Source organism: Schistocerca americana, chromosome 4 (assembly GCF_021461395.2).
Source record: "Schistocerca americana isolate TAMUIC-IGC-003095 chromosome 4, iqSchAmer2.1, whole genome shotgun sequence".
NCBI classification, from domain to species: Eukaryota; Metazoa; Arthropoda; class Insecta; order Orthoptera; family Acrididae; genus Schistocerca; species Schistocerca americana.
The window spans coordinates 700490732-700516470 of NC_060122.1; the positions used below are offsets into that span (position 1 = coordinate 700490732).

The window sequence follows — 25739 nt, forward strand, 5'->3', positions numbered from 1 at the left end:
TGCGTAACATGGGTCGAACGTGGAGATTTTTCAAAGGATATAATTTCACATATTTTGAAAAGAGATCATAGAAAGCCAATACATATTTGAACTGTCCACGTGTCATGGGACATGGCCCACAGACATCACATGACACCAACATTAAAGGTTGTTGTGGGATGATAGGATGTAATTCTATCTTCCGACAATAGTTTATGGGTTTCACCTTCTGACATATTTTGCACTTCTTAAGAATATTTGTAGCTATACGTCCCAAATTTGGATGATAGCAGTATTGTGCTATTTTGGCTGTACATTTAGCGGCACCAAAATGAGCCCAATTCAAGCGAGTGTACCATACTAGTGATTCTAAATATTTATTTGGAACACAAACTTTCCAAACATCTTCTTCATCCTTCCTCCGATACAATATTCCAGATTTTAATTGATACTGTTCTTGAGAGTGACTTAGTGTTTTGCTTTTTACAGCATGCCTAATGGCTTTCCACAACTTATCATCTTCTTGCAGTTGTGGAAGACTTCGACATAGCTGTGAAATCTGCCTCTCACAATATTGCCTTGATAAATTCATGACTTTAAAGTCAATAGTCCGTTCTTCACACTCGTCGTCATTCTTTCTTTTCGGTAGTCTTGAAAGATCATCGGCTATCATGTTGTCTTTCCCTCTGATGTATTTGAGCGTAATATCATATTCTTGCAGTAGCAAGGCCCACCGGGTTAAACGTGAATGGAACATCCTTCCTGTTAAAATAAAAGATAAAGCTTTGTGGTCACAGAATACAATGATCTGCTTTCCATATACAAAATAGCGAAACTTTCGAAGGGACCAGACCACGGCCAGTCCTTCCAATTCAGTAGTACAATATGCACGTTCACAGCTAGAGAGTGTTCTGCTGGCAAACCCAATTATTTTGATGGTACTGATATCTTCTGGATTGTCCATCTGGAAAAGAGTGGCACCCAATCCTGTTTCAGAAGCATTCACAGCAATATAAAAATCTTGATCACGTCTCGGATGATGTAACAGTGGAGCATTAGTCAAAGCATTGCGGATGTTATCAAAAGCTTGCGTGCATTCGGAATTCCACTCCCACATGACATTTTTTTTTAACAGCCGTAACAAACAGTCTTGGCTTCCTAACTGATTGGGTAAAAATCGTCGAAAAAATGAAACTAAGCCGATAAATGACTTTAATTCCGTCCTATTTTTTGGATAAGCACATCTGTTAATCACATCCATCTTTTTAGGATTTGGTTTTATCCCTTCAGGAGTGATTATATGTCCAAGAAATTTCAATTGGTTATGAGCAAACTTGGATTTGCTCAAATTTACAGTAACTCCGTATTCCAAAAATTTCGCAAAAACTCTTCTTAATAAGTCCATATGTTCCTCCCAAGTTTCAGAAGCAATTAGCAAATCATCCACATATAAAGTAACTTCATTCAGAAGGTCTCTGCCCAGTATGGTATCTAACGCCGATATGAAAACACCACCGCTTATTTTCAACCAAAATGGCATGACAGTAAACTGGTAACTTCGGCCCAGAAAAACGAATGCAGTATATTTTCTAGATTCTTTCAATATTCTAGTTTGCCAATATGAACTATGCATATCCAAAGAAGTTAAGAAGCGGGCACCATAAAACTTTTGTACTAACTCTTCTAGATTCTCCGGTCGCGTTTGTACAGGTATAATGATCTTATTGATCTCTCTGGCATCCAACACCAATCTGATGTCACCATTGGGTTTAATTACCACCACAAGAGGGTTACAATACTCGGAATCTGAGGGCTCAATAATACCCGATTCTAACATTTTATTGATTTCCTTTCTGACTACTACTTTCTTTGTCCATGGGATAGAATAGGAAGTACGACAAAAGGGTTTATGTGCATACATCTTTATATGGAATTCAAAGTCTTTTATTATACCCGGACGTTTACTAAAAATCGACTGATATGCTTCCAACAAGTAGTACAGTTTGTCCCTTTGGATAACAGATAAATATTCTGATTTTAACACCTTTTCCTGCAATGACATTTTATCAATCATTTCTTCAGAACATTCAATAAGGCATATATCATACACATTTTCATCATCAATACTGACATATTTTACCATTAGATTCATACACAACTGATTTGGAATTACTCGGCCCTTTCTCAGGGTGGCTGTCAAAACATTACCATTGGAATTAAATATACATTCACCTTTCTCTAAATTAATGATTGCACCGGTCTCACATAAAAAATCCAAACCCCAGATACATGGTACTGTCATTTTAGGAACAACCAGGAATGTACTTTCTATTTGAGCCCCCCATATTGTAACATCGACACGTACCTGTTTCACAACTTTTTGCATTTTTGCGCTGAACGCGCCAGACACGGTACATCCTGTGATAGGAAAAGTGGGCATTTTTACCCCTCGGCTTATCTGTTTTAAACAGTCCAGCGTCATGACACTAATAGTTGCTCCAGTATCAATTAATATTTCAACATCAACATTATTTATACGCGTTGGAATTATTGCCTGTAAAATTTGTCCACATTTATTAGAAACTTCAGGTTTTTCTTCAATTAATTCATTCCTTATATCCTGATCATTATTGTACCTTAATACTCTCAGTTCAAATTGATGCCTGCCTTCCTTCTCCTTTCCAGTCATCCTAGGAAGGCATTTGGTGACTGATATTAGTTTAATCTATCTCGTTGAGTCATCGGTGGGGGTTCATGAACTTTCACAATCCGCACAGTATGATCTGAGTTATGGTATTCACCCCGTCGCACATTGGAGGCTCCTTCGCCCACTGGTATAACTCCTTGTGCTGGATGAGGACTCGAGGCATTTGTTCCATCCTGCCGATGAACATTATGCTTCGAATTATCTTCCCAAGGTTGAATACAATTGGGTTCATCACTTGGGTATCTGTTACTCTTATTAATATCACTACTATGCACATTCGCGTCACCATATCGAGGTTTACCTCTAGCACAGTAAGTATCTCTTCTATATTTATGATAATCATTGTTTTCATTGCAACTATAGGATGAAGATTGTCCACGCTCCTGTGATGCAGGTTTGACCTGGTTTTCGGTATTATTATTATCATATGTTAAATTATTATTATAATTATTCGTATTACTATGAGTGTGAGTCGACATTTGATTACTACTCACTTGTCTTGCATCTTCCATAATCATATCTATAGAGTCAATCACCGACAAGAACTGTTCTACATCGTGGTCAGGAACATTTATTAACTTTTCACGTATATTTATGGGCAACCTTCCCTTCAAAATTCTGATCACTTCCTTGTGAGAAATTGGATCACTCCAATAACGTGTCTTATTTATGTACTTTTCAAAATATTGCCTTAAAGTACTCCTTTTACTGTTAAAATACTCAGGTTGGTAAACCTCTTTTCTTAATTTCTCTTGTTTACTCGACGACCAGTATTTAGCCAAAAAAAGTTGTTCAAACTCAGCGCAAGTATGGCAACTTTCTCTTACTTCGGCGGCCCATAATGCAGCTTCTCCGGTAATTTTGGATACTATAAATTGAAGTCGGTCATGTTCTGACCAGCTACGTGGAAATATTCTTTTGAAATTATTGATAAAGATTTTCGGATGCAGGTTGTTCTTTTCAGTGGAGAATGTTGGGAATTGTCTACTTTTAAAAATGCTGTTCTCCACCTTTAAAGAAGACAAATATCCTCGCTGACCAAAAGAATCATCATCTTTACCAACCGAATCATCAACTTCCCAATGCAAATTTTCACCACAATTGTACTTCGTATTATCACATGTTCGTTTTTTTTTCGACCTATTCTCCGAACGTTCGTCCTCTGTCAACAAATTTTGTGATAACTTTCGTTCTAACTCCGCCAATTTATGATTGGTTTCCTTTTGCCATTTAGGTAACTCATCAACTATTTTCTCTTTTATTTTCTGAATTTTGCTAGTGAAGAGCTTAATTAATTCATCATTTCTACTTAGGTGCCCATTGATATTTTCATTTGGCTGGGATCCAATAGTAGTCTTAACCTTGTCTACAATTTCATTTCCTTTTATTTCTATCCATTCAGATAGATCTTTGTCAAGTCTTTTAGTTTGATCTACTAAATACTTGTCAATCCCCTTACGAGCATCGGACTCAAACTCGACTATTTGTTTCGAAAGCTCTTCTATCTGTGCGCTAGCATTGAAACAGCTGCTTTCACACTTAACCATGCTATTGGACAGGCCATCATAACTCTTCGAAACTACCTCATATTTCTTTCCTATGTCATGAAGTTTTCCCATTAAATTATTATATTGCCTTTCTAAGGTGTTAGAAAACTCTACATCTAGTTCTCCAAATTCCGCATTTCATTGAGTCTCCCAGTCCGCCTTTAATTCTTTCTTAGTATTTTCCAGTTTATAATCAAAGGTGTTCAGTTTGCTTTCCAAAGAATCCATTTTAACTTCTAATGAACCAAATTTGGCCTCAAATTTTTCATTTAACTTTTGATTGTCCTCTTTTAGTTGCTTATTATCTTTTTCTAGTGAACCAAGTCTTCCATTCATTACACCCATTTGAGTATTTATTGATACCAGCATATCAAACATTTTTTGATTAATATTTCCATTTTGAGGATCAACTTGCTGATCTACTTCCGAAACCTCAAGATCTTTATGTTCTCCCACGCTGCTTACCTTACTTATCATTGTATTTGAATCTCCTAACGGCTCTAAATCAATAACTGTATTATTATCTGTACATGTCTCCTGTCCCACATTGAGCTCATGGGATGCATCATCCCTATCCTCTTCACTTTCCTCTCTCTCTCTACTCATTACTCTACTCAACTGCACATTATCATGTATTCTTTTCGTTCGTTTTGACATGATTATTCACTACCAAGACATACACTTATTTTCACTATGTATTTATATATATTTATCTACCGAAATCACAAGTCTCAACTTCCTTTTTTTTTATAATTATACAGTTATTTTAATCATACCTGGTAGTATCGCTCACTTTTAGCGATTATTGAAGAATACCTCTTTCATTGGACAGACTCACTGGCTGCTACAATATTTTCCAACTCTAGGGTTCGTGAATCTGGATGACACTCGACTCGGTGCAGCAATCCTCCTCGATCGAGCCGCACGTTGTGGCGCCACTTCTACCGTATCTTCCTTCGCCGTCGACGTTGTCGTTGTTACCGTGAGACACCGTTATACCAAGAGGAAAGGCGCATCGATCTTAGAGCATGAGATATGATGACCTTAAGCCATTGACAACACACAACGGTCATGGTAGCACCTGATTCCAGAATAGCTGCAGTAGTTAAGATCTACGAACTATCCCCTATTGACCAGGTCTCCAAAACTTAACTCGTAATGAGATCCCTTCAAAGCAAATTGTCATAACGATCATCTATAAAGGCTTCGTACAACGAGAAGAAATGTTACGGTTTATGGAATAATAACAGATATGACCAAACTGTCTTGTCTCTTCTGCTTTATTTAACATAACTTTGTTCACAGTTTCATTTCGCATTCACCACTCATTCACCAACAGTCAATGATAATGATACAGCTTTTCTCCTTTTTATAAATTGAAGCCCGCTCTCCGTGATATAATAAAAAAAAACCGGTCTCAATACTGCATCCCTCGTGAGATGCGAATAGACTTATCCCGGAATTGACCGCCCTGTAGGTGTACTCAATTTAATGACCACACTTCGCTGTCCGCTATTTCGCATAACTGAATGTCCATTTGTTAGTCTGATTATATACTGTAGCTATTTAAAATTCGCCCCTATATTTTTCACAACGCACAATTAGCACTTCGTTACTTGTTTTTTTTTTTTTTTTTTTTTTTTTTTTTTTTTTCTAAGAGTAAACGGAGAAAAAGACGCCATATCATCGGCTTAGTCGACATAAAGCAAAACACCTTAATATGCCCAATTTCACCTCTTCTTATAGGATCGGCTACCTTACTCATTAATTTACTACATATTATTTCCAATAACACTAAACAGGTATCGCCGTTATATTTTAATTGTATTCAAAAGCATGTTACTACTATTATGACCAACCAAATCGTCACAAATCGCGCGGCGTGCGTTTTTAATGATAACTTTACGCTATTCAATTTCCGTTACAACTATCTTGACTCGTAATGTTACAAAAGGATCAAGTAGGTAAAAAGACGAGGGCTAGTAGAAATCCTTGGGTAACAGAAGAAACAATGAATTTAATTGATGAAAGGAGAAAATATAAATGAAGCAGGCAAAAAGGAATACAAACGTCTCAAAAATGAGATCGACAGGAAGTGCAAAATTGCTAAGCAGGCATGGCTAGAGGACAAATGTAAGGATGTAGAGGCTTATCTCACTAGGGGTAAGATAGATACAGCCTACAGGAAAATTAAAGAGACCTTTGGAGAAAAGAGAGCCACTTGTATGAATATCAAGAGCTCAGATGGAAACCCAGTTCTAAGCAAAGAAGGGAAAGCCGAAAGGTGGAAGGAGTATATAGAGGGTCTATACAAGGGCGATGTACTTGAGGACAATATTATGGAAATGGAATAGGATGTAGATGAAGATGAAATGGGAGATACGATACTGCGTGAAGAGTTTGACAGAGCACTGAATGACCTGAGTCGAAACAAGGCCCCCGGAGTAGACAACATTCCATTGGAACCACTGACAGCCCTGGGAGAGCCAGTCCTGACAAAACTCTACCATCTGGTGAGCAAGATGTATGAAACAGGCAAAATACCCTCAGACTTCAAGAAGAATATAATAATTCCAATCCCAAAGAAAGCAGGTGTTGACAGATGTGAAAATTACCGAACTATCAGTTTAATAAGTCACAGCTGCAAAATACTAACATGAATTCTTTACAGACGAATGGAAAAGCTAGTAGAAGCCAACCTCGGGGAAGATCAGTTTGGTTTCCGTAGAAACACTGGAACACGTGAGGCAATACTGACCTTACGACTTATCTTAGAAGAAAGATTAAGGAAAGGCAAACCCATGTTTCTAGCATTTGTAGACTTAGAGAAAGCTTTTGACAATGTTGACTGGAATACTCTCTTTCAAATTCTAAAGGTGGCAGGGGTAAAATACAGGGAGGGAAAGGCTATTTACAATTTGTACAGAAATCAGATGGCAGTTATAAGAGTCAAGGGGCATGAAAGGGAAGCAGTGGTTGGGAAGGAAGTGAGACAGGGTTGTAGCCTCTCCCCGATGTTATTCAATCTGTGTATTGAGCAAGCAGTAAAGGAAAGAAAAGAAAAATTTGGAGTAGGTATTAAAATCCAGGGAGAAGAAATAAAAACTTTGAGGTTCACCGATGACATTGTAATTCTGTCAGGAAGAGCAGTTGAACGGAATGGACAGTGTCTTGAAAGGAGGGTATAAGATGAACATCAAGAAAAGCAAAATGGGGATAATGGAATGTAATCGAATTAAGTGGGGTGATGCTGAGGGAATTAGATTAGGAAATGAGACACTTAAAGTAGTAAAGGATTTTTGCTATTTGGGGAGAAAAATAACTGATGATGGTCGAAGTAGAGAGAATATAAAATGTAGACTGGCAGTGGCAAGGAAAGCGTTTCTGAAGAAGAGAAATTTGTTAACATTGAGTGTAGATTTAAATGTCAGGAAGTCGTTCCTGAAAGTATTTGTATGGAGTGTAGCCATGTATGGAAGTGACACATGGACAATAAATAGTTTGGACAACAAGAGAATAGAAGCTTTCGAAATGTGGTGCTACAGAAGAATGTTAAAGATTAGGTGGGTAGATCACGTAACTAATGAGGAGGTATTGAATAGGATTGGGCAGAAGAGAAGTTTGTGGCACAACTTGACTAGAAGAAGGGATCAGTCGGTAGGACATGTCCTGAGGCATCAAGGGATCACAAATTTAGCATTGGAGGGCAGCGTTGAGGGTAAAAATCGTAGAGGGAGACCAAGAGATGACTACACTAAGCAGATTCAGAAGGATGTAGGTTGCAGTAGGTACTGGGAGATGAAGGAGCTTGCACAGGATAGATTAGCATGGAGAGCTGCATCAAACCAGTCTCAGGACTGAAGACCACAACAAACAATGACTCAACTGTAGGGGCACACAGATCTCGCGTCCATTGGCCGTCATAATTTAATTGCAGAAATTGATTGGTAATGTTGATTGTTGCCGACTTACATCGTGGGCCTGAATCAAAATGATATTTCATTCAATTTTGATTTACAATTAAATGCTTTTGTGAAGTTCTCTTTTTTTAACAATATTAAACTTGAGTGGAAATTATCTTTTACGTTAGTGAACGTTAGACTCACTGAATCTTAAAGCATGAACATATAAGTTGAACAATGGAATAAACTTTTCATATTAATTTCCTCGGCTAGTCAGTTCACTTTAAAGCAAAAAATCTTTAGTTATTAATTACAATTGTGGCCCACACACGTACGAGAGTATTTCTTCTTACCTCTGTTAACCATTGCATTGTAGTCGGAGTCCTGGCTCTGGCTCTTGGCTGTGGTACTGAAAATAAGAATCTTAAAGCTACGTATTTTCTGCAACGTCGGGCAGCTGTGGAGAAAAATGTATATTATGTTAATAGCGGGCGAGTTTTTTACTTCCGCTAATTTTTATAAGTTAATATCACCACATAATGGCGTTGTTGGCTGCATTGGCCGCTGCGATTGTTGGACTGTAAATTACTCGAATGCAGGTTAATTCAAAGAAGGCGGGCATGAAATCGGGATCACCTCTTACAAATTAATAGTGCACAATAATATTAAATCAATATATTATTTGCTTAATTAGTACAAATATGCTTAAATTTGCCAGCACTCGCAAGATGTCCATCTACATGCAACCAAGACAAGAGAAGAAGTGAAGACGACTAAAAAATTAACAAAAGAGGGTATCTTGTTGTCTCTTTAGATCATTTTGTTATATTTCTTTGCCCTCGAAACTTATACAGAGAAATTATTATAATATGAGTACATGAGAAAAATGTATGTTATTCAATTTTTAAATGTCTCTTCTTTATAAATACTGTTTTTTAAGTCTTTTCGTATTATTTCACTGGGGATGCTATAGACTTCAAAGCTATTTATTGATTTTGATAATCTGTGGTAAGGCATGTATATGTGTTTGATGCTTCTTGTATTACAACAATGTACATTTTCTCTATGTTTCCCATCTACATCTACATCTACATTTATACTCCGCAAGCCACCCAACGGTGTGTGGCGGAGGGCACTTTACGTGCCACTGTCGTTACATCCCTTTTCTGTTCCAGTCACGTATGGTTCGCGGGAAGAACGACTGTCTGAAAGCCTCCGTGCGCGCTCTAATCTCTCTAATTTTGCATTCGTGATCTCCTCGGGAGGTATAAGTAGGGGGAAGCAATATATTCGATACCTCATCCAGAAACGCACCCTCTCAAAACCTGGCGAGCAACTACACCGCGATGCAGAGGGCCTCTCTTGCAGAGTCTGCCACTTAAGTTTGCTAAACATCTCCGTAACGCTATCATGGTTACCAAATAACCCTGTGATGAAATGCGCCGCTCTTCTTTGGATCTTCTCTATCTCTTCCATCAACCCGATCTGGTACGGATCCCACACTGATGAGCAATACTCAAGTATAGGTCGAACGAGTGTTTTGTAAGCCACCTCCTTTGTTGATGGACTACATTTTATAAGGACTCTCCCAATGAATCTCAACCTGTTACCCGCCTTACCAACAATTAATTTTATATGATCATTCCACTTCAAATCGTTCTGCATGCATACTCCCAGATATTTTACAGAAGTAACTGCTACCAGTGTTTGTTCTGCTATCATGTAATCATACAATAAAGGATCCTTCTTTCTATGTATTCGCAATACATTACATTTGTCTATGTTAAGGGTCAGTTGCCACTCCCTGCACCAAGTGCCTATCCGCTGCAGATCTTCCTGCATTTTGCTACAATTTTCTAGTGCTGCAACTTCTCTGTATACTACAGCATCATCCGCGAAAAGCCGCATGGAACTTTCGACACTATCTACTAGGTCATTTATATATATTGTGAAAAGTAATGGTCCCATAACACTCCCCTGTGGCACGGCAGATGTTACTTTAATGTCTGTAGACGTCTCTCCATTGATAACAACATGCTGTGTTCTGTTTGCTAAAAATTCTTCAATCCAGCCACACAGCTGGTCTAATATTCCATAGGCTCTTACTTTGTTTATCAGGCGACAGTGCGGAACTGTATCGAATGCCTTCCGGAAGTCAAGGAAAATAGCATCTACCTGGGAGCTTTCGCGTTTTTTAATAATGCATATATGAAAAGGGCCGCTAAATATCTGTTAATAATGCCGTGCTTTGAATTTCTTTATCATCATTACCTTTTAACAAAGCAAAATATATATATTGAGATCTTATTGTTCTGTATCTGGCCTACAATTAAAGGAACGTTTTTTCGTGACTGTAACTCATTCTAAAAATCAACATATCTTCCCTACTTTATAGTTATTGAAAATTGAAATTACTTGGTTATGAACACTGATGTTACAGTTCGTATGATCGTTCAACAACAAAATTTTGCAGTGGATTTTGTTTCTCGGTAAAACACCATTCAATGCCACGACTAGCACAAGAACATGAGACTCTTATTAAAAAAATACATTTTCACTATAAAGTTTGCCAGACCAGAACGGAGCACAGCAAGATTCCTATTAGATTTTGACGGTACATTAACTTATTTGTACTGTGAGTTATATACTATCAGCAGCCCGCGTCAACCTGCAACACATCATAAAATCTGCTGATCTGCACTGCAAGTCTGGAAGCTAAAAGAAATAATATTATTTTACTGTTACTTTACCGCTTCCTTGCGGTATGATAGACTATATTGGAAGTCGTTTGAATACGCCGCGGCAGCGGCTCTTTCATTCGCCACGCAGCTCAGCACCACAGATAATATTTATATAACTGAAAAATGTCTCAACAGGATGGGATAATAGGCAAGCAAGCTTTAACAATTAATAATGCAAGTTTTCATTTACATAACTCTATTAAAACATTTAAATATTTCAATTGTTACACACCTTTATGAATTCACACGTAATGGCGTACATCTCTTAGTCTTGACAAAAGAATGCTACACTAGCGTTCGCTACTACGACACAGGATATCTTACTTGCTCGACTCCCAGATGAAGAAGACAAAGAAATTGATGTTCGTCACGTATTATATACTAGTTACTTATTTTAATCTTTGTTCGACATTTATCATCTGTGGCGGTTTCATTACTCGCCGACGCAGATATTCTCAAAAATAAATAATAAAAAAAATACATAATTTTATACAATAACACAATATGATACATATAATTTTCTCGTTACTACATAATATGTTGCTTTTGTTTCTTACTAGACGTTACAGAGCCTGTATCTAATATTTTCTGGGTCTCATGAACAAATAAAGCAAGTTGGGTATCACACGATCGCTGTTTCCGGAATCCATTTTGATTCCTACAGAGTAGATTCTGGGTTTCCAAAAACGACATGATACTCGAGCAAAAAACATGTTCTAAAATTCTACAACAGATCGATGTCAGAGATATAGGTCTATAGTTTTGCGCATCTGCTCGACGACCCTTCTTGAAGACTGGGACTACCTGTGCTCTTTTCCAATCATTTGGAACCTTCTGCTCCTCTAGAGACTTGCGGTACATGACTGTTAGAAGGGGGGCAAGTTCTTTCGTGTACTCTGTGTAGAATCGAATTAGTATCCCAGCAGGTCCAGTGGACTTTCCTCTGTTGAGTGATTCCAGTTGCTTTTCTATTCCTTGTAGGTTCTTCTTTGTATATATTAAGACATTGCATATATAGAGGTTTATTACTGCCATAATTTTTTGTTCAGTAAATAAGGGTTTGCAGTGAGCCTTATGTCGAGAATTTGTAATTATCCTAATGGCTTTCTTCTGGAATAATAGGATGTCATGTATATGACTACAATTACCCCACAAGATAATGCCATAGGATATTATACTTTGGAAAAATGAAAAATAAGATGATCTGACGTATGTGTCAGGTACACAATTTCTGAGTTGTCTTAATAAATAAATTACTCTAGTTAGCTTACTACTAACGTAGTTTACATGTTGGCCCCTGGATAACTTTTCATCTAAATAAACTCCCAGGAATTTAACAGAAATGGGGTCATTAGATAGTGGCTTGTCTCTTAGAGTGAAGATTATCTGTTGAGTTTTATTTTCATTTAGCAAGAAACCATTTGCTCTGAACAAATATGCTGCATGAGTGAGTGTATTTTCAGCACAGGTTTTAAGATCTTTAAGATTGTTGCTGCTATGTAGAAAAGTCATATCATCTGCATGCGATACAATGGTGGAGTTAATAAACAAGGGGAGGTCATTTATCATTATCAGAAACAGGAAGGGGCCCAGTACAGATCCCTGAATCACACCTACTTTAACATTTTCTATATTTGACATTTCCTTACCAACACAAACTACCTGCTTATGGTTACTGAGATAAGCTTTTAATAGTCTGAGACTGTTTCCTTTGATGTCATAGAATTCTAGTTTCTCTAGTAGCGGTGTGTACTCAACATAGTCGAAGGCCTTGCTTAGGTCACAAAATGGGACCTGAGCAAAGCCCTTGTCCTCAAAAACTTTGAGGATGTAACTGACTACTATGTCAGTTGTATCAATGGTCAACAGATTCTTCCTAAACCCTTATTGTGTAACATTAATTATTCCTAGGTTCACAAAGTGAGATGATAATTGTTGGTACATGATACATTTTATTAGCTTGGAGAATGCGGGTACTACTGAAATAGGCCTGTAACTAGATGGAGAGTCTTTATCTCCCTTTTTGTATACTGGGATGATCCTAGACAGTTTTAATTCATCAGGAATATATCCCTCAAGTAAGCACTTGTTTATGCAATGGATTAAAGGGTACAGAATGCAGTCACACATTTTTTTAGCAGTTTGCATGATATGTCATATATATCTAAGCTATCAGATGATTTCAGTTGTTTTATGATGTCTTGTACAAATCTAGATGATACTTTGGAGAAGATTAGCAAGCTTGTGTTTAGTGACTGTATACCCCAATTTTGAGAGAGTAACTCTGATGGACTAATGTCTGGTTTGATAATTGTATCTCCTATTTCTTTCACTGAATTAATAAAAAGCTCATTGAGTGTTGGAGTTGGGATATTAATTTTGTCATTTTTAGTATCTGTGGCAGCACTGTTAATTATTTTCCAAGCAGTTTTGCATTTATTGGTGGAATTACGTATGCTGTTGGCATTGTAGGTTTCTTTGGCGTGCAGGATGGCTTTTTTGTATTCATTCCTGCATTCCAAATAGGCTGATTTGGCATTGTCAGACTTCATACTATTGTATATGTTGTACAGTAACAAAACTTGTTTTTTTTTTTTTTAGGTCTGTCAGCTGTTTAGGGTACCACACATTTTGTCTGTTTTGAGATCTGGATTTGTGACTGCTATCCATTTTTTTGATTTTCTTTATAGGAATACTGTGGTTAAATAGGGTCAAGAATGCATTAAAAAAACTATCAAATATTATTTTGGCTGGCAGGTCATTACTTGATGTGTAATGTCCATCGACACTAAAATGGCCAATGTTCATAGTTAAAAATGTTATGTATAAAAACTTTGTACACAAATATATTTACTATAACTTTGTAACAAAATGATGTTTGCAAAAGCCATCATTGATGACTACATACAAAACGAAATATAAATAAATAAATGTTGTGTCTGTCCCTCTTTGCTGAAGAAGGCTGTAGCCAAAAGCTATATTGAGTGTCTTTTAATTGTGCCTGTCTGCACCTTGACATGTCTTCTTTATGGTAAGAAAGTAATCTGTCTTTTCCTACATTGTTGATATTCCTACTGTACTGTTTCTCCTGAGTGGACTTATCTTTCCTTTGTCTTTCACTTATCTTATCTGCTTGGATTCAGACCTAAGGGGACGTTCTTGTGGAAAACTCATCTTGCTGTAGCAGCTTATAATGTAAGTTGTACTTAAAACCTGGAAAATATAATGGCTATTTTGTCAAAAGAATTTGTGTATGTGGTCAGTCAAATGGTAGTCTGATACCTGGATTGTCTTAAGCAGATATGGGCCTTAACAAAGAATTTTCATTGTTAGGCGCCATATTAGAAAAATCTTTAACATTTTTCTTTCAGCTCATCTACAAGTCGTGCCATCGGTTGGGACAATTAACTTTATTTCAGATCCCACGAGACCGGAGGCAGCTACTAATAATTTAACAATTTTACTTACAGAGTTTCTTTATATAACAAGATAATATCCCAGGCAGAAAAGGTCTGGTCACAGAATTCCAGTTCCATTATAGGATTTCATTTGTAGATGCTACTCTTGGTATCTTATATTGGGGAATCAAGATGAAACCACGATGTTAAGTTACATATTGCAGTAGTGTATATCAAACAGACTTGGCAAATATTCTCTGGTGCAATAAGCACACGACTTCTCATGAGCCTGGAATAATATCTGTAGTGTTGGGTAAATAAGAAAAGCACAACTATTTATCAATGATTACGTAACTACCCTGAGAACTGAGCTAGTTTACTGAGTGCTTATACACGTCGGGCTAAATTAAACAACATATTACACTGTTAATAATATTCCTACATTAGTTATTTCTCTTTTATGCTGAGCCATTGCGTTAATGTGTGTGGCCACAGAGAGCATTCCAGGGTGCCCCAGAGAGCTACAACTCCAAGAAGAATCGATTCTTGGCTTCTGGCGAGATCAATGTGAAGTTTTTTTTAGTAGATAAGGATTAAGGATAAGGAAGGAAAAAAGAAAAAAAAGCACTCCATCTTCAGGCCATGAGTGGCCTACCGGGACAATCCGACCACCGTGTCATCCTCAGAGGAGGATGTGGATATGAGGGGCATGGGGTCAGCACTCCACTCTCCCGGTCATTATGATGGTATTCTTGACCGAAGCCACTACTATTTGGTCGAGTAGCTCCTCAATTGGCATCATGAGGCTGAGTGCACCACGAAAAATGGCAACAGCACATGGCAGCTGGATGGTCACCCACCCAAGTGCCAGCCACACCCAACAGTGCTTAACTTCGGTGATCTCACGGGAACCGGTGTATCCACTGCGGCAAGGCCATTGCTTTAAAGAAGGGAACTTTATTTAAGTACTATAACAATGAGTCAGATCACCAACGAGTGCGATCTTTTTACAATTGACAACACCTTTCACCCACACTGAGACAGATTCCAAATAATTTATTTGACGATGATTCCAGGTCCTGCGAACCAAAGGCATAGTCGACATGTAATATGATGAACCCTTATCTCTGTTGTACACTTCACAAATCTGAAACACCCGATAAGCAATGACATCACATGAATTGAAATTATCTAGCCCTTTTACTTTATCAACTTTTGGTCCATGTACAAGAGCAACGGTGACCCAGCCGTTACCGTGTTCATTCGTATCCTTGCTAGCGAGAATGAAGTTCAAAACTCCACCACAAAACACACCAACTACCAACAGTACCTGCATTTTAACAGCTGTCATCCCTTTTACACCAAAAAATCCCTCCCATATAGCCTGGATACTTGGGGATGGTGTATCTGCAGTGACAAAAAGTTCCTTGTTCAGTATGCTGAGGTCTCACCAATGCCTTCACAGACAGGCATTATCCCCCGAACCTGGTCCACAAACAGGTCTCCCATGTCATTTCCCCTCACAGCCCCAATACTCCCACCACCTCCAAAAATGAGCCACAAAGGAGTGTGGAGTGTCCCCTTTGTCACCCAGTACAACACACAGGACTGGAACAACTGAACAACATCCTTCACCAGGGCTTTGATTACCTATCATCATGCCCTGAAATGGAGGACATCCTACCTGAGATACTTCCCACCCCTTCTAAAGTGATGTTCCGTCAACCACCCAACCTCCACAACTTCCTAGTCCATCTCTATGCCAGTCCCAATCCCAACCCCTCGCCACAAGGATCATATCCCTGTAGAAGATCCAGATGCAAAACCTGCCCAGCACTTCCTATTGCAGTCCTGTCACATGTTTATCCTACCCCGTCAGCGGCCTAGCCACCTGTGAAAGCAGCCATGTAATTTTCCAGCTCTGCTGCAACCATTGCATGACTTTTTATATTGGTATGACTACCAACCAGCTGTCCAGCAGGATAAACAGCCACTGCCAAACTGTGGTGAAGAGCAAAGTAGACCACCTTCTGGCACAACATGCAGCTGAACATAACATGCTTGATTTCAATGGTTGTTTCACTACCTGAACCATCTGGATCCTTCCCTCCACCACCAGCTTTTCTGCACTGTGAAGATGGGAGTTATCCTTACAACACATTCTCTGCTGCCGTCTTAAAGACTATCTCATTGAAAAAGAGTTTTACAGTGTTGCAGAATACTTATGCCTTTAAATTTGTATATATTCTTTCTCATTATCAGTGATGTAAATATGTAAGCTAAAGATGTAGAAAAATAAGTGATAAAGAATGTTAATACTTTAACATGTCCTATATTACATGTACATTTACTGTACACAATGTAATCTTACAGGATCAAATAAAATTCAATTCAATTCAATTCTGCTCCCGTAATTTTCCTGGCCTCAACCTATGGTAACATACTCTCCCCACATCCTCCAGCCAACAGTTTCCATCCCCTCTGTCCTGTCATCTGCTCCCCATTCTCATCCACTACCCTGTTTATTTGTAGCCCTCTGCCAACACATCTGCCCATCTTTCCCCACTTATCTCCTTTTTTGTTCCTTTTTTCCCCACCTCCCTCCCCCAAAATGTTCTGATGCTGCACCTGTTGGTAGTCTAGTCCTTGCACACTCCACCAGACAGTGTTTCTCTCTCTCTCTCTCTCTCTCTATCTATCTCTCTCTCTCTCTTCCCCCCCCCCTCCCACCCTACCTGTACACCACAATCCCTTCCTCTGCCCCTTCCCCACCTCCTTCAGATTGCTGCTTCAATCCTAGGTGATGTTGCGTTCCGGTCCGAGATGCTGGAGTTGGCAGTTGTGTGTGTCTGAGGTGTGCTTGCTTGTGTTTGTGTGTGTGTGTTTGAGTGAGTGTGTGTGTGCTCCTCTTTGTGACAAAGACTGGGGCTGCAATCTATGTGTGTCTTTTGACTGTGCCTGTCTGCAACTTGATATGTCTTCCTTACGGTAAGTAGCAATCTATCTTTTCCTACATTGTTGGCATTCCTACCTGGAGTTGCCATTGTTTGATAAATGAATAAAACATTGTTCTAATTCTTTGGCAGTGTTTCAGGTTTCTTTTCTGAAGATGTCCTTTGACATCCCAAACAACACAAGAAAGTTATTGAGAGTTTTCTAACTGATTTCTGATAAGGAGACAAGTTTTCTTATTTTGGATAAAGGAGCACTAAGCTTCACAAATGCTGTTGATTTTCTAGGAAGTATTTAAGTGCTCTAAGAAGCAAATTCTACTTTCTTCTTTGTCAGTAAATACAATGAAGTTAATGTTATTTTTAATTTTGGTACTTTGGAAGACTGAACAGCATGTCAATAATATAATTAGGTAAGTATAAATTTTGCTGTTGAAAATTTCAATTGTTCAGTCATTTAATATGTAATGCACACTCATTGTACCCTTTTAAAATATGAATTCACTTTGAATAATTAACATAAACTTACTTTAACTATGATGGTAATGTAGTTCACAAAATGTAGTTCTTCAAAACAGAATATTAAGAGTGGTGCATGTTTTTATATGTTTCACATTCCTGAAGAATAATGTGAGTCTGGTTTTCATTCACAAGAGTGCAGTGCATAATCTTTACTTTTTGATAATTTTATTTTTGATTCTCACCAGTAAAATACTGTAATCATTTTGAGAAAACAAATAACATGGAGACAAGCAATTGGAATAAACTATTTGTGCCTTTATAGCAGTAAGTGACACACTCTAACATCAATCACAGAAAATCATACAGATGGCTTTGTTGTTCCTTCTAAACAGTGTTTAGCTGTTTGTTCTGTGGTTTCCTGTTTTATGAAGAGCTTTTCACTTTCATCCCTTGGACACAGAGTTAATTTCACAGATTTCTGATATTCAGAATGATAGGCTTTTGGTATCAGTTGGTTGAACGCTTCTTCAAAAAGATATCTTGAAGTAGTCAGTTCCTCTGCACACTGTTGTATTATGCATAGCTTTTCGACTCGCAACTGTTCCACTTGTTCCTTTAACTGCTGTATTTCATTCTCCAGATGAATAGTTTTTGTAAAAAAAGTTTCTTGATATTCATTGCTGAAAAAAATAGCAAGACAGATGGGAAACAGGTAATGTCTTTAAACCATTTCTAAATCTAGATTTGACAAACTGTCAAGTTTAAGATCTCGCTTATTTACTGGGGTCAATGTAGTATTATGAAATAGAAATATTTCTTAAAAATTTAAATATATGTCTTTGCTATGGAATATGTGGGTTTTGCAGGCCAATTTGAAGTGGTTTCCCAAGGTGATAAATGAAAAGTGTCCTGTTTCAAACTGTTAGTCTCCACTTTCTCTACACCACTGTGGTACATTGTAAACAATTATCATTTACATCCCGTATACAGGGACACTATCTCTGTAATGAAAGCGAGAAATGTTTGGTGAAGTAAGAGAAGTATGTCTGAGGACAGAGGTGTGTGAGGTAATTTCAATGAGGATGAAATACTGATATTTTTGAGACTTTCTCTAATGTTGTGCAGAAGGAAACCTGCCTTATTTGTAGTAGCTTGATAAATAATTAAATAGGAAATTAATAAAAATGTAAAGAGCACCTAAGTTTGTATGGTTAAAATAATGGAGATTTAAGAGACAAAAGAATTATGACATATGTGTTGTAGGGAAGTTTAAAATTTCTAAGTACTCAGAATGTAATACCACCTAGACTGTTTTTAAAACAAAACTGTCAAACTATAGTGCAGCCAGAATCAATTGTGTTCTCATAAATATATTTACTGTGAGATCATTTGTCTAAATGGGGGAATTTGTGATGTTACATGACAGTCCAGAGGAATAATGCATACCCTAAGTATTCTTACTGATGAATGATACTCATGGGTGAAAACTATAAAATAGTTAACATACAGGAGGGACAAATACTGTGTGGATTTGTTATTTTATTTTGCATCTGGAGAATCACGCAGAGGGATGATGTGTGTCTTCAATATGATTGTAGTCACTTTGTGAGAGAAAGTTTCTGGATGGATATTGTTATAGAAGCTCCTAGACCTGCTGGCCTACTTGTGAGAAGCATGAAGCCCTCGGAGAATACATATACTCTTGGCAGTAGTTTACTCATACAAAATGTCATTCTGAATCTATTACTTTTTGAATGTAGAGATTTTGTGTTGGACATTCTGATTTGATGTTTGGTGTTATCCAAAGGATTCTGTATATGTTTGTGGACAATATATGGATTATATATACGAAAGGTGTTGGTGTAATAATCTAAGAAAAGAAAAAGTAATAATATTACATTTCCTTACAGCAGTAATCAAGCATGGAGCAGACCAAGTCTTCCATTGCCACATTGAAGGCCACAGTTGAGTAACTGAGAGCCAAAGAAGAACAATATTAAACCTTCATTAATCAATTCATGTCCAACCCAAATGAGATGCTACATGCCTCATCTGGTCCTCACTACACAGGAAGTTTTGTATTAGTTCAGACATTCCTCTTCCACAACGCCAAATAGGACGTTTTTGGTCTTTTTGAGCCTACAATTACCATTAACATTGGCTTGTACTTTTTTCCATATTCTGTCAAGGTGCTCTTTAATTCCTTGGATTGTTAACAAAAATGGTGCAAATGGCTCTGAGCACTATGGGACTTAACATCTGAGGTCATCAGTCCCCTAGAACTTAGAACTACTGAAACCTAACTAACCTAAGGACATCACACACATCCATGCCCGAGGCAGAATTCAAACCTGCGACCATAGCAGTCGCGTGGTTCCGGACTGAAGCACCTAGAACCGCTCGGCCACTGCGGCCTGCGATTGTTAACACATTTTTATCCAGTTGCCAGAGCAGTGAAGCTGTTGGTGATATCTGAAGTGAAGCTAGCAGACTTCCAGCTTCTCTTGAACCACTTGCCCTATCTGGCTGGTCTGATTATAGTCCAGTCATTTACCCTATTCCTAAATTTACTGTTAACAACTGCAGCCCTCAACTGTTCTCATTCTGCTTGTGCTACTGTCAGATCAGTTCTGAATTTTAAGATCAGCTGCTTTTCCTCCATAACCATGGAGCAAACTGTATCTGTAATCTGCAAACCACTATAAATTGCATGGCAGTGGGTACTCCATATTGTAAAAACCTATTACGGTTTCTTTGCATTCAATTTGCATCTGTAGAGTGGGAAAAATGATTCCTTAAATGCCTCTGTGCATGCTGCAATTAGTCTATGTCTTCACAGTCCCTAATGGAGCAATACTTAGAGCTTTTGTTGATACTCTTACATTCTTCAATTGAAGCTATTGAAACTCTTTAAATGGGCTTTCACAGGTTAGGTGGCATCAATCAAGCATCTGCCAGCCCAGATTTTTCAGCATTTCTGTGATGCTCTCCCATCATCAGACAAATCTGTAACCTTTCATACACTGTTCCTTGCATACTTTCAATGTCCCTTGTTGGTTCTTTTTGGTATGGGTCCCATACACTGGAGAAATATCACAGGATAGTGTGCATGAATTTTTAAGGAATTTCCTTTGTAAACTGATGGTATTTTCCCAGTTTCCTACAAATGAGACAAAGTTTATCATGTGCTTTATCTATAACTGAGCTCATGTAATTATCCCATTTTACATCCCTATCAATTTTTATGTCTAGTTTTTGGTATGGTTGACTGATCACTGACATTATAATCATAGGACACTACATAATTTTTATTTTGTAAAATGCATAATTTTACATTTTTGAACATTTAAAGCCCAGTATTTGGAGCAATTTGAAATTTTATCAAGAAATGATTCAATATCTATGCAGTTTTTATCAGATAGCACTAATTATAGATAACAGCATCACCTCTGAAATGTTTGAGGTTACTATTAATATATCTGTCAGGTCATCAATACACAAAATGAATAGAAAGTATTCTAACAAACTTCCCTGGAACACACATGAAGTTTCTTCTAAACCTGTTAGTGACTGTCCATGCAGAACAACATGCTATGTCCACACTAACAATAAATACACAATCCAGTCACTAACTTTGCATGATACCGCATATGACCAAACTTCATTAATAAACGTTGTTGTGGCATTGAGTCAAATACTATTTGGAATTGAAGAAACATTACTGTCTGACTGAATTCTACAGCTACATGTATATTCTCCACAGGCATGGCAGAAGGTGTCTTGCACAACTGTTAGACATTTCCTTTCCTTCCCCTGGTGGGACTGCTGGGCATCAATGCCATATGGCCATTTCATTTCATTTTTTCACTGAGTCCAATAATAGCTAGTTTCAGTGACAATAATATTATATACTGTTGATAATAAGAACACAGTTCACGAAAATATTCATTAATTTTACATATTGAATTTAGTCAACAGTAATTAAATATTAAAGTTCATGAGTTTCATGGTTTACAGTGTGTGTATTCCCATGTGCAGAATGTACATAATGTAAATGTGAGTCAATAATGAGAGCATGTCTGGCATAGGTATTACTTGCTAGCTGTCAAACTGGTGACTGTTTTGTGTGACATCTGACTACTTACAGTCTGGTGCAAAGATAAACTGTTATTTTGAAAGCTACATTATGCTTTGAAAAGTGGTTAGGTTGAAATTTACTGTTTCTGATGACCTACAAGAACCAACAAAACTTTGTATTACAAAAAATGTTGCTGGTTACAAATTTATAAAAATACATCAGCACTATTTTTCTTCTGCATTGTGAATCCCCTGGTTTACATGAATAAATGGCACATTGCAAATCAAAGTGAATTACATGAAATTATAAGTTAGTGCATTAATTAATCAATGCTGTAGATCAGATGGTACAGAAAAATCAAGGTAATGAAAGTAAGTAGTCGAAGTCCAGAATCTAATGATGGCGTTGACAAAACCTGCGAAGGAAAATGGTACTGGCTGAGAATTTCTAGTTTAGTTATTTCAGAAGATAATAAGTTAGAGGAAAGTCAGAATGCTCAACTTCCAAACTTTGTAGGACACTTTATGTAAATAGAATTATTAACTCATGGGGTTTTGCATGTAGCAAACTATTGTGATAAATTCAATTAATTGTCACTTTTAATTAACAATGCCCTAACACAAAATAATTACACAAATGGAAATGGAACCTGAATAATAAATTCCAGTGAAATTTGGTGTGAACAAGAACTTGAGATTCCCAAATAAGTGTCACATATCAGTAAGTAAATGTATTGGAAATAAGATAAAAATTAGTGAAAAACAATTTGGTTATTTGTGGGCATAGAAAAACAAAACAGATGGGGAGCCTCCACCTGCTTTGTCACAAGCTGGCATTTCTCCAACAGTTCCTATGCTTACTATATTCATTATATTGGTGTGGGATTCTAGAAATCCTAAAAAATTCCAGTTTTAACCTGTATGCCCCTGCCACTGCCTCAACTGTAACCCAAAGATATAGTGGGGGCATGTCCAACAAGGTCTCCAACCCAACAGCAGGAGTGCTGCTAATTGCATTCATTATGGCTAGGCAGGCCAGTTTCTGTACCTTCTTTAGCTCCTTAGCAGCCACCTTCTGTTCTAGTTTATTCCACCACACTGTAGCTCCAAAATTATCATAAGTCTTAACCCAGAGGTGTAGATCCAATGAATGTTCTTGGGAGTAAGACCCTAGTTTCTTCCACAGACCCTAATGGTGTAGATAGAGCATCTTTTGCACCTCTAGCTACTTCACCACCACCTCTGTTGGTAGAATTTTGGCGAAGAGCTAAGATTTCAGTATGTGTCCTAGATATGCTTCATCATGAGTGGTGCTCCAACAGTTTTCCTAGGACTAACCCTACGATATTGTTTCCTACTTCCGTTTTGCACAGTGTTCAGATTGCATTGTGCCAGTGTTCTAAAAGTACTTGCAAGTTTGCCAAGTATTACTTATGATGTTACTATGACTAAACTGACTGCATATCCTTGGCAAAGTTTATCATTAGCTTTTAGCTCTTTATGATCCCTTTCACCATTAGTTTCCACAGTAGTGAGGTCAAGATCCCACTTTGTCGACACCCTCTAGTGGTGATGATCATTTTCACATCCAAGAAGATGGGTTCTACCTATATTCACTCAGGATGGTATTCATCCACCTGTGTATCGTGGTCTTGGTGCCATGACTTCTGCAGCTTTAATTGTGTATTTGAAGGTCATGTTGCTGAAAAGCCATCAATATACAGGATTTAAGCACTTACTTGAACGAAAGATATTTTTGGTGCCAAGTAATTTTCCCTTGTCATTGTATAATGACAAAATTAAAAAAAAAAAAAAAAAGGATGAATATGGTGTTCGTGTGATCTCTGGCAGTCTTGTAGAGTGGATGCAAATTGAAAAGTGAGCTTGTATTTTTAACTGATAGAAGTAATAAGCATAAAGTTGTTATTATATTAGTGTTGTCTACATAATTCAGAAACTAATTTTTAAATTATATAATCTGTCTGAAGTATTGTGAGGGACTTATAAATTAGAAGACTTTTCCTCAGATGTAAATGAAAACTTAAGAGAATGCCTCAGATGTAAATGAAAACTTAAGAGAATGCCTCAGCCTGCTATTACACGTTCCCTAATTGCACTATCATTACTGGAGGCTTAAATCATCCAACTATTGGTTGTAAAAATTACTTTTTTGTAAGTGCTGACCATGACAAGACATCCTTGAAAACAATACTAAAATTAAACATTTAATTCAGTGCATGTTGGTGAACTGCAGCCAAATTTAGAAGAAAAGTTGACCAAGTGTACCTAGTGGAGCAGTTTCATGATGGGAGGGGCACTCCCAGGTACACAAACAATGCACAGGAATTTGTAAAGAAGCAGCAACTCTGCACTACAGGTGCAACACTTTAAGATGAGATTGTAGATATGTAGGAGCTAAATGAAACACTTTTGTCTGTCAGAAGAGCATTACATGATGACTTCAATTATTACCATAGTAGAGCCTTATTGAAAGATCTCTTACAAAACCCAAATAAATTCTAGTCATATGTAAAGGGCATCAATGGCACCAAAGTTCATCTTCAGACATCTGAGGATGAGACAGGAACTGAAATTGTTGGTAGGAAAGCAAAAGCAAAATTTCTTAGGTCCATTTACACATGTTACTTTACAAATGAACAGACAGAAGTACTGCCCAGGGTAATCCTTGTACTACTATAAAGACTAGTGATATACGTAGTAACCATGAAAAGATTGTTAGAAATATTCAGCTTTTGTACATAGTTCTTCACACACACACACACACACACACACACACACACACACACACACACACACACGGACAAACGAACTACTGTTGTCTCCAGACAATAAGAACTGATCGGCTTTCAAACAAAGTCTTAGCATCTATATATGACATTAGCCATATGTGGGTGGGTTCCACTTGCTTGAATGTGTTCATCTCTGCCAGTCCTTGAACACATTTTTTGCCAGGTTCTTGAGAATCATCTCACTTCCCTTGAGCATTGCTTCAGAGTTCTCAAATCGAAAGCACAAACACGAGTCGTACAGAGATGATAATGCATAATCATAAAGAAACTGCCATATGGAACCAGGATGAAATTTTCACTCTGCAGCAGAGTGTGTGCTGATTTTGAAACTTCCTGGCAGATTAAAACTGTATACCGGACCGAGACTCAAACTCGGGACCTTTGCCTTTCGCAGGCAAGTGCACTACCAACTGAGCTACCCAAGCCTGACTCACGACCTGTCCTCACAGTTTTACTTCTGCCATATGGAATTCTCAACAGTTCATTGAGGTTAGATGATGTTACCCACCAACCCTCATAGACAATCACATCAGCTGTATTGATGTTGACTTCAATCACAGCAGAAGCCAAAACACCAGGTCCACCTTGCTTAACACAGACAAGCTGACCTTCTTTGAAGTCCTTGAACTCCCTAAACACTGTTACATGAGGTAGTACATCTTCACCATAAACTTGCTACAGATTTTCATGTTCCAGTGGCTGCATGGTTTAAATGAACATAGAATTTTATTACGCTGTACTGCTTCTCTCACATCACCTCCACTGTTTGGTATGTGAAATGCAAAGAGAGTCTGCAAAATAGAGCATTACTACCAACCTACCAATACGAAAGTGCTGCCACCTATGGACATTGTGCAAAAAACCTGTTCTTTTCAAATACTCATGGCTTGGATAGGACACTATCATGGAAACTACACAAAAAAATCAGTCTATCTTGGTTGATCAGCCCTCATAACATACAAGAAAATTATAGAAAATACATTTTTGTATGTTGAAGATTCATCATAAGGCTCAGTAATAATACATCAACAAACAGAACTACACTGCCTGACAAAGAAAAGTGTAGCACACAGAAGGGTATATGGAAAAATACATGAAACTTCCTGGGTTCAGAGAATGCATGATGTTACTTCAGGGATTATAATACTGAGTCAAATTTACAAAT

General features: G+C 37.7%; 1 pseudogene; it reads right to left on the reverse strand.

Moving 5' to 3' along the window:
• Nucleotides 1-15099: 15099 nt before the first annotated feature.
• On the reverse strand, nt 15100-15216 carry LOC124614663 (annotated as a pseudogene).
• Between the last annotated feature and the right edge of the window lie 10523 nt (nt 15217-25739).